Raw genomic sequence first — 10911 nt, 5'->3', positions numbered from 1 at the left:
GTTAAGTTTACAGAAGGCATGTGCATGTGTTATGTAATGACTCAGTAACCAAGATAACGATGAGTGGCCTACTTGTTGAGAATGGCCTTTATCATGTTAGCAAATAATTACTTGGTTATGGTATTATTATGTAATAACTTTGTAACTTGGCAAATGGTCCTTTGAAAAGTCTGAGATCTCTTAGCCTCATGGTTCAAATACCATTTTGAGTGTGCTTTCACTGTGTGTGTGTGTGTGTATTTCACTAGCTTTTACTCACCAGTGGCAACATAGTCAGCAGACACATATATTGATATAGTCTAAAGGTCCAACTTGCACAATGTTGGTCAGAGCAAATAAAAACAAATTAATCAATAAGCTTGTTTTGATTTGTATCAGCCAGTGTTGGAAGAAGTATCATTTACGAGTAGAAGTTATACTACAAATTCAAGTCCCATATTCAAAATGCAAAGATTTATCAATGAATTGTATTCAGAGTATCAAACAAGTACTTCTTATGCAACAGAATGACCATGACAGTATCATATTAACAATATATTATATATTTGGATATTAGCTACTGCTGATTGACACATTTGCAAGAAGAATTTCAGTGTTTAATTTATAACAATGCATTAAAATGTATCAAGTGATCAAATGTTTTTGTGTGTTATTAAAGGTGTGGGTGTTTTTTTGTATTTTGCAATAGGTCCTCAGGAGTCTTACATATATTGGTTCAGATGAAGGAGCAAAGACTGAAGTAAGCTATTGTACCTGTTTGAAAGTTACAGAACACTAGATGGTTTAAAAATGGGAGGGGAAAGCTTATATATTTAATAAGTAAGCTGAACAACAAGTCAAGGCACCAAAAGGCCAGATGATGAGTCTGCTAAGGACTTATTGGCGCAATCACAGGTAAGTTAAGTCTTGCCACAAGCTTTTCCAGATAACTCAGAGGGATATGACTCACACCAATATGGCGCATGGCCAACAACAGTTGTAAATTTGAAAAAAATATTAATATAAAATCATTGCCACACCCCTTAAGTGGCAGAAAGTTCAACAGTTGAGTTCTTGAGAATAAGGTGTTGCATTTATGTTTTTGTGACGCTTGATTAACTTTGCATACCAACTGATTTTGTCATATGTCATGTGATGTAGCTCCCACAGTATTAGTGCAAGACAAACCTTAAACAATGCTGCAATGCAACTAAAAGTTTCCATTTCCAGTAAAGAATGCCACTTAGTCTTACTAACTGTCTCCAGCAGACTGTTTCAAATGGTAATGCTGGATAAAAGAATGACCCAGTGCTGCTGTAACAACCATACAGAATAAGGCTTTCAGGATGAAAGAAAGGAAAACAGTGCCACCTTATGGAATTCCTTTCTCTACTTAAGAGTTCTTGTAGTAGTATTTTACTGTAGTAGTACTCAGGAACAAGAAACATGAAATATGTCATAAAATAATCATAGTAAAGTAAGTCTTAAAAAATGTGACAAAACGGTAATTTTTCTCGTGAAAAATGTCATAAAATCATCATAATATAGTATGTCCTGAAAAGTGTGATTTACTGTTAAAGGATAGTATGATATGAAAAATGTTATGAAATCGCCATGGTATAGCATGTCGTGAAAAATATCATAAATCATCATAGCATAAAATGTCATGAAAAATGTCATAAAACTGTCATAGTTTAGTATGTTGTGAAAAATGTCATGAAATTGGCATAGTATGGTATGTTGGTAAAAACACTATAGTATGTCCTTAAAAATCATGAAAAAAGGTCATAATATAAAAGTATGTCGTACAAAATCATGAAAAAACGCTATATTATAGCATATAGTCAAAAATCATGAAAGAACATCATAGTATAGCATGTCGTTAAAAATTACAAAAAAAAATGTCATGGTGTAGCATGTCATGCAATATCAAGAAAAAAAGTCATGGTATAGTATGTCATCCAAAATAATTAAAAACGACATAATATAGTATCTGGTCCAAAATCACAAAAAACATCATAGTATAGGATGTCGTCCAAAATCATGAAAAAACGTCATAGTATAGCATGTCGTCAAAATTCACAAAAAATGTCATAGTATAGTATATTGTCAAAAATCAGGAAAAAACGTCATAGTATAGCACGTCGTCCAAAATCATGAAAACACGCCATAGTATAGTATGTTGTCAAACGTAATGAAAAAACATCATAGTATAGCATGTCGTAAAAATCATGAAAAAACGTCATAGTATAGCATGTCGTCCAAATTCACAAAAGAACATCATAGTATAGTACGTCCTCCAAAATAATGAAAAAAACTTCCAAGTATTGTATGTCGTCCAAAATCATGAAAAAAAGTCACAGCATAGTATTTCGTCCAAAATCGTGAAAAAACATCATAGAAAAGCATGTCGTCCAAAATCATGAAAAAACATCATAGAAAAGCATGTTGTCCAAAATCATAAAAAAAAAAGTCATAGTATAGCATGTCGTCCAAAATCATAAAAAAAAGTCATAATAATGTATGTAGTCCAAAATCATGAAAAAAGTCATATTATAGTATGTTGTCCAAAATCATGAAAAAACGTCATAGAAAAGCATGTCGTCCAAAATCATGAAAAAAAGTCATAGTATAGTATGTTGTCCAAAATCATGAAAAAAGTCATATTATAGTATGGTGTCCAAAATCATGAAAAAACGTCATATTGTAGTACGTCACCCAAAATCATGAAAAAACGTCATATTGTAGCACGTCATCCAAAATCATGAGAAAAACATCATAGCATAGCATGTCGTACAAAATCATGAAAAAAATCATAGTATAGTATGTCGCCCAAAATCATGAAAAAACATCATAGTATAGCATGTTGTCCAAAATCATGAAAAAAAGTCATAGTATGGTATGTCGTCCAAAATCATGAAAAAAGTCATAATATAGTATGTCGTCCAAAATCATGTAAAAACGTCATATTAAAGTATGTCGTCCAAAATCATGAAAAAAAGTCATAATATAGTATGTCGTCCAAAATCATGTAAAAACGTCATATTAAAGTATGTCGTCCAAAATCATGAAAAAAAGTCAAAGTATAGTATGTCGTCCAAAATCATGAAAAAAAGTCATAGTATAGTATGTCGTCCAAAATCATGAAAAAATATCACAGAAAAGCATGTCGTCCAAAATCATGAAAAAACATCATAGTATAGCATGTCGTCCAAAATCATGAAAAAACATCATAGTATAGTGTGTAGTCCAAAATCATGAAAAAAAGTCATAGTATAGTATGTCGTCCAAAATCATGAAAAAACACCATGGTATAGCATGTCGTCCAAAATCATGAAAAAACATCATAGTATAGTGTGTAGTCCAAAATCATGAAAAAAAGTCATAGCATAGTATGTTGTCCAAAATCATGAAAAAAAGTCATAGCATAGTATGTCGTCCAAAATCATGAAAAAAGTCATAGTATAGTAAGTCGTCCAAAACTATGAAAAAACACCATGGTATAGCATGTCGTCCAAAATCATGTAAAAAAGTCATAGCATAGTATATTGTCCAAAATCATGTAAAAACGTCATAGTATAGTGTGTAGTCCAAAATCATGAAAAAAGTCATAGTATAACATGTCGTCCAACATCATGAAAAAAAAGTCATGGTATTGTATGTCGTCCAAAATCATGAAAAAAAAGTCATTGTATAGTATGTCGTCCAAAATCATGAAAAAAAGTCATAGTATAACATGTCGTCCAAAATCATGAAAAAAAAAGTCATAGTATAGCATTTCGTCCAAAATCATGAAAAAACATCATAGTATAGCATGTCGTCCAAAATCATTAAAAAAACATCATGGTATATTATATTGTCCAAAATCATGAAAAAAAGTCATAGTATAGTGTGTAATCCGAAAACATGAAAAGAAGTTATAGTATAGTATGTCGTCCGAAATCATGAAAAAACGTCATATTGTAGTACGTCATCCAAAATCATGAGAAAAACATCATAGCATAGCATGTCGTACAAAATCATGAAAAAAATCATAGTATAGTATGTCGCCCAAAATCATGAAAAAACATCATAGTATAGCATGTTGTCCAAAATCATGAAAAAAAGTCATAGTATAGTGTGTAATCCGAAAACATGAAAAGAAGTTATAGTATAGTATGTCGTCCGAAATCATGAAAAAACGTCATATTGTAGTACGTCATCCAAAATCATGAGAAAAACATCATAGCATAGCATGTCGTACAAAATCATGAAAAAAATCATAGTATAGTATGTCGCCCAAAATCATGAAAAAACATCATAGTATAGCATGTTGTCCAAAATCATGAAAAAAAGTCATAGTATAGTGTGTAATCCGAAAACATGAAAAGAAGTTATAGTATAGTATGTCGTCCGAAATCATGAAAAAACGTCATATTGTAGTACGTCATCCAAAATCATGAGAAAAACATCATAGCATAGCATGTCGTACAAAATCATGAAAAAAATCATAGTATAGTATGTCGTCCAAAATCATGAAAAAACATCATAGTATAGTATGTCGTCCAAAATCATGAAAAAAGTCATAATATAGTATGTCGTCCAAAATCATGTAAAAACGTCATATTAAAGTATGTCGTCCAAAATCATGAAAAAAAGTCATAATATAGTATGTCGTCCAAAATCATGTAAAAACGTCATATTAAAGTATGTCGTCCAAAATCATGAAAAAAAGTCAAAGTATAGTATGTCGTCCAAAATCATGAAAAAAAGTCATAGTATAGTATGTCGTCCAAAATCATGAAAAAATATCACAGAAAAGCATGTCGTCCAAAATCATGAAAAAACATCATAGTATAGCATGTCGTCCAAAATCATGAAAAAACATCATAGTATAGTGTGTAGTCCAAAATCATGAAAAAAAGTCATAGTATAGTATGTCGTCCAAAATCATGAAAAAACACCATGGTATAGCATGTCGTCCAAAATCATGAAAAAACATCATAGTATAGTGTGTAGTCCAAAATCATGAAAAAAAGTCATAGCATAGTATGTTGTCCAAAATCATGAAAAAAAGTCATAGCATAGTATGTCGTCCAAAATCATGAAAAAAAGTCATAGTATAGTAAGTTGTCCAAAACTATGAAAAAACACCATGGTATAGCATGTCGTCCAAAATTATGTAAAAAAGTCATAGCATAGTATATTGTCCAAAATCATGTAAAAACGTCATAGTATAGTGTGTAGTCCAAAATCATGAAAAAAGTCATAGTATAACATGTCGTCCAACATCATGAAAAAAAAGTCATGGTATTGTATGTCGTCCAAAATCATGAAAAAAAAGTCATTGTATAGTATGTCGTCCAAAATCATGAAAAAAAGTCATAGTGTAACATGTCGTCCAAAATCATGAAAAAAAAAGTCATAGTATAGCATTTCGTCCAAAATCATGAAAAAACATCATAGTATAGCATGTCGTCCAAAATCATTAAAAAAACATCATGGTATATTATATTGTCCAAAATCATGAAAAAAAGTCATAGTATAGTGTGTAATCCGAAAACATGAAAAGAAGTTATAGTATAGTATGTCGTCCGAAATCATGAAAAAACGTCGTAGTATTGCATGTCGTCCAAAATCATGAAAAGAAGTCATAGTATAGTATGTCGTCCATAATCATGGAAAAAAGTAATATTATAGTATGTTGCCCAAAACTATGAAAAAAAGTCATAGTATTGTATGTTGTCCAAAATCATGAAAAAAAGTCATAGTATAGTGTGTAGTCCGTAATCATGAAAAAAAAGTCATATTATAGTATGTCGTCCAAAATCATGAAAAAAAGTCATAGTATAGCATGTCAACCAAAATCATGAAAAAAAGTCATAGTATAGTGTGTAGTCCGTAATCATGAAAAAAAGTCATAGTATAGTGTGTAGTCCGTAATCATGAAAAAAAGTCATAGTTAACTATGTCGTCCAAAATCATGAAAAAAAAGTCATATTATAGTATGTCGCCCAAAACCATGAAAAAACGTCATGGTATAGTATGTCGTCCAAAATCATGAAAAAAAAGTCATAATATTGTATGTAGTCGAAAATCATGAAAAAAAGTCATAGTATTGTATGTCGTCCAAAATCATGAAAAAACATCATAGTATAGTGTGTAGTCCAAAATCATGAAAAAATGTCATAGTATAGTATGTCGTCCAAAATCATGAAAAAAAAGTCATAATATTGTATGTAGTCGAAAATCATGAAAAAAAGTCATAGTATTGTATTTCGTCCAAAATCATGTAAAAAAGTCAAAGTATTGTATGTTGTCCAAAATCATAAAAACCCGTCATAGTATAGTGTGTAGTCCGTAATCATGAAAAAACATCATAGTATAGTATGTCGTCCAAAATCATGTAAAAACGTCATAGTATAGTGTGTAGTCCAAAATCATGAAAAAATGTCATAGTATAGGATGTCGTCCAAAACCATGAAAAAAAGTCAAAGTATTGTATGTTGTCCAAAATCATAAAAACCCGTCATAGTATAGTGTGTAGTCCGTAATCATGAAAAAACATCATAGTATAGTATGTCGTCCAAAATCATGTAAAAACGTCATAGTATAGTGTGTCGTCCGAAACCATGAAAAAAAAGTCAAAGTATAGTATGTTGTCCAAAATCATGAAAAAATGTCATAGTATAGTATGTCGTCCGAAACCATGAAAAAAAAGTCAAAGTATAGTATGTCGTCCAAAATCATGAAAAAATGTCATAGTATAGTATGTCGTCCGAAACCATGAAAAAAAAGTCAAAGTATTGTTTGTCGTCCAAAACCATGAAAACCCGTCATAGTATAGTGTGTAGTCCGTAATCATGAAAAAAAGTCATAGTATAGTATGTTGTCCAAAATCATTAAAAAAACATCATGGTATATTATATCGTCCAAAATCATGAAAAAAAATCATAGTATAGTATGTCGTCCGAAAACATGAAAAAAAGTCATAGTATAGCATGTCATGCAAAATCATGAAAAAACATCATAGTATAGCATGTCGTCCAAAATCATGAAAAAAAGTCATAGTATAGCATGTCGTCCAAAATCATTAAAAAAACATCATGGTATATTATATTGTCCAAAATCATGAAAAAAAGTCATAGTATAGTATGTCGTCCAAGATCACGAAAAAACGTCATAGTATTGCATGTCGTCCAAAATCATGAAAAAACGTCATAGTATAGTGTGTAGTCCGTAATCATGAAAAAAAGTCACAGTATAGTGTGTAGTCCGTAATCATGAAAAAAAGTCATATTATACAATGTCGCCCAAAACCATGAAAAAATGTCATGGTATAGTATGTCGTCCAAAATCATGAAAAAAAAGTCATAATATTGTATGTAGTCGAAAATCATGAAAAAAAGTCATGTATGTCGTCCAAAATCATGAAAAACATCATAGTATAGTGTGTAGTCCAAAATCATGTAAAAACGTCATAGTATAGTATGTCGTCCAAAACTATGAAAAAAAGTCATAGTATAGTATGTCGTCCAAAATCATAAAAAAGTCATAGTTAACTATGTCGCCCAAAACCATTAAAAAAAGTCATAATATTGTATGTAGTCGAAAATCATGAAAAAAGTCATAGCATAGTATGTCGTCCAAAATCATGAAAAAATGTCATAGTATAGTATGTCGTCTGAAACCATGAAAAAACGTCACAGTATTGTATGTTGTCCAAAATCATGAAAAACCGTCATAGTATAGTGTGTAGTCCGTAATCATGAAAAAAAGTCATAGTATAGTATGTCGTCCAAAATCATAAAAAAAAGTCATAGTTAACTATGTCGCCCAAAACCATGAAAAAAAGTCATAGTATTGTATGTAGTCCAAAATCATGAAAAAACATCATAGTATAGCATGTCGTCCAAAGTCTTATGCTTTAGTATCAGTTGACCTTTAAAAATACATGTCCAGGCAGTATACTCTGCATGTATCCACACGATGTGCACACACACACTCACCGGTGTATTGTATTGGATGCAGGATCTGATAGGATCTGATGTTCAAGGACTGAAGTGGGAAGTACCCAGGATCTGATAGGATTTGATGTGCATGTATGACATCATTATGTTCGGGCTTATGTGGGAAGGATTAAAGAGAAGAGCATAAAAGAGAGCACACAGACAGCAAAACTTCAGTCCTGCTCCGGAGCTTGACTCATTGAGTGGTATGTGTTGTTGCCTGCGAACACATTAAACTCAGTTGCACTCGATTCTACGTGTCTCCAGTGATTCCTTGACTGCTGAGTATTTGGTTTTAAAGATATTTATTTTGGACAAGAGCAAAAGTAGTCTAAAAGTTGAAGACGAGGTCGGGACCCACCAGGCCCAATTCCGGGCCCCAAATTCTGCTTCATCAATAGTATAGTATGTCCTCAAAAATCATGAGTAAAAACGTCATAGCATAGTATGTCGTCCAAAATTATGAACAAATGATGTAGTATAGGTCATAGTATAGTATGTCGTCAAAAATCATTAAAAAAAACGACATGTATGTCGTCCAAAATCATGAATATACGTCATAATATAATATGTCGTCAAAAATCACAAAAAAAAGTCATAGTATAGTGTTTTTGTCAAAAATCTAATTTCGTGTAAAATGTTAAAAAATCTTCATAGCATAGTATGAAAAAGTCCTAGTAGAGTATGTCAAAAGAAGTATCTTTAATAAAATCATAGTGTTGTCTGTCATAAAAATAAATCGTCATTAAGTAGTCATAGTATGATAGATCAGAAATGTCATAAAATAGTCACTCCCTAACTTCATGTCATGGTAAATCAAACATTACCTTTAAATTAAACACATATTCATGACAAGCATAAATGAAGTTTTCTGTATTATCACATATTTAACAAAATCTGCAATCAAGGGGTGGCAAGGTCAAGTTACACAAACCAACTCAAGTCCTTTTTCTTTAATGTGTTTGTAAACTATGACCTGGTTTATTTCATCAGTTCATGACTTTGCCAGCAGATGGCAGTGCATGACTGTTTCTACTTAACAGTTTTGGTACAATAGCAGCACATCCTACTTCACAGAGGACAGACTATAAAGCACAGGTGAGCTAATAACATTCATACAGTACTCTGATAATATTCATTCAGATCCAGATCCATTTCTATCTATATTCTGAAGGTTTCAACAGAGGGGTTTGTTCATACTGTACATGATTGATAGTCTGATTTATGGGACACTTTTTTCCTAAAATCATTGCAAATTTTGTTTTTTTAAATGGCTGTTGGAAGTATTTTCTGATTTCGAAAGTGATAAAATGAGATATTCAAAACTGTTAATATGTCAACAAATGTCTGAAAACTTGCAATACAGAAAATAGTATTCTTATTGTAGGTAATCAACTGGGGAAGTTTCATGGTGTTAAAAAGATCAGTAACTTTGTTTACCCCTTCTGAATTCTAAGGCCAACAGACAATTACGAGCATGATGATGATGATGATGATGATAAAAACTACTGTGACTGAAGTGAAGTCAGTGTTTAAGTAGATAAAAATGGTGCAGTGGAAAATAGTGTTTTAAACAATCTGTAATCTTAGATAACACACACACAGGCTTTGTGTAGATCATCATTTTAGATAGGGAAATAGCAGCTCCGAAAGATGTTATCAGCATTTTCAAGTTCTGAAGAACATTGACGTTCTGGAGTGACTTTTAAAACTACAATTTTCTGCAATTATATTTCTGTTGATGAACCTTGTGTGGACATTTTGAAGTGGAGTCACTGAATGAGGAGGAACAACGCTGTTGTCTGGACAGGCCCAGAGAGTTAAAAACAATTTAAGGGTCTCCACCAGGACACCTTCCCCCACAGTCGACCAATAATTTGAATCTTTGTAGACAACATTCTTTTTTCACTTTCTCCCCTACCCAGGGAGTTTGAGGTCAGAGGTCACCTGCACAACAACCCTCTGGAACTTACAGACATTCAGTGTCCTCCTTAAAGACACCCCAGCGGACTCAATTAAACATGGACACAACCTTGAACTCCAGTAGAAGGACATTCTACCTCATCAATAGCAACCTGGTGTAATTTAACTAAGGACACAGTATATCATTTACATTACGCCTACTCGAATTATCAATCATGCAATTGTGGCGTTTGCATCGAAAAATCAATGCTCCTCTGGGGCGATGTAAAACTGCTCTGGCCTTACCAGTCCATCTGAGGCCAGCCAATAATTTGCCCGCAAACAGATCCGTCCACACACACACACACACACACACACACACACACACACACACACTTGGACGTCACAATGAACACTGTGTAAGGCTGCTGACGCATGGAGGGGGGTAAAGTCCATTGTACAATACTGTGGATTGTTTGAAAGGGGTCACAATGGCCACCTCCAACCAGGACTAGTAAATGTTTACCAGATCTACATTCTTTACATTTTTCCGTTTGCACTTTAACTTTTTAAAACAAGCTCTGATGTGCTTTATTTCTAACACTGTTGGATATTTCCTGGCAATGTTGAGATTATGTTAAAATGATCTGCATATTTCCCAGCTGGCTACCAACATTGTTAAATCCCAGAAATTTGGTTGAATTTAAGTTGTCGTTGGGCGACCAAATTCAGTGTCAGGACGTCAAATGCCAGTGTCAATTTGAGGCACTGAAGACATATATTTGTTGGTTTTCCAACCAATCCAACGTGTCCCAAACATCTTGTGGTTACGTCATCTTGACATAGAATGATGTTGCAGATCGTGATATTCTTATGCCATTGGACATTTAAAATATTGTCACCACAATTTTCATTCAGCTGTCCAACATAAGAGTCCAACATCTTTCTGACCCATATTCACGTCTGGTGCCAGCTAGGTTCAGACTAAAGGAAAATCCAAATAATGAAGCCAAAGTCCATTTACCAATCGATACAAACAAGG

This window comes from Epinephelus lanceolatus, chromosome 13 (assembly GCF_041903045.1).
Source record: "Epinephelus lanceolatus isolate andai-2023 chromosome 13, ASM4190304v1, whole genome shotgun sequence".
NCBI lineage: Eukaryota > Metazoa > Chordata > Actinopteri > Perciformes > Serranidae > Epinephelus > Epinephelus lanceolatus.
The sequence above is the reverse complement of the archived record's forward strand: the minus strand, read 5'-3'. Positions refer to the sequence as shown.